Source organism: Molothrus ater, chromosome 8 (assembly GCF_012460135.2).
Source record: "Molothrus ater isolate BHLD 08-10-18 breed brown headed cowbird chromosome 8, BPBGC_Mater_1.1, whole genome shotgun sequence".
Lineage (NCBI taxonomy): Eukaryota > Metazoa > Chordata > Aves > Passeriformes > Icteridae > Molothrus > Molothrus ater.
Window position 1 is genome coordinate 1234590 of NC_050485.2, and position 349 is coordinate 1234938.

A 349-nucleotide genomic window follows, 5' to 3' on the forward strand; every position below is an offset into this window, starting at 1 on the left:
GCAGCGATGGCCGAGTGGTTAAGGCGTTGGACTTGAAATCCAATGGGGTCTCCCCGCGCAGGTTCGAACCCTGCTCGCTGCGGCCCGGACGGGGCTTCGCTTTTTTTCGTTCCTCCTATTCCCTGCCCGGGTGCACTTTTACTGCTCACGGCTCCTCTCCGGCACCAGCAGCGCCCAGAGCGATGGGCTGGGATAAGGGCATAGAGCGGGGCAGGCCCCGCACAGCCATCATCCGCTGCTGCCGGTGCTCCCGGAGGGCCGCATCAGCCGGCTCAGGAACATCGGCCTGAGGGCCTGCACAGCCTCCCCGGGCAGGCCGGGCCGCCGGTCGGGCACTGCAGGGGAGAGA

The 349-nt window shown here is 67.6% G+C and overlaps 1 non-coding gene across 1 annotated transcript; it reads left to right on the plus strand.

Moving 5' to 3' along the window:
- TRNAS-UGA (transfer RNA serine (anticodon UGA)) lies at positions 1–82 on the plus strand. The gene has a single exon. It is a non-coding gene; the product is annotated as a tRNA-Ser (tRNA).
- Positions 83–349: the final 267 nt, after the last annotated feature.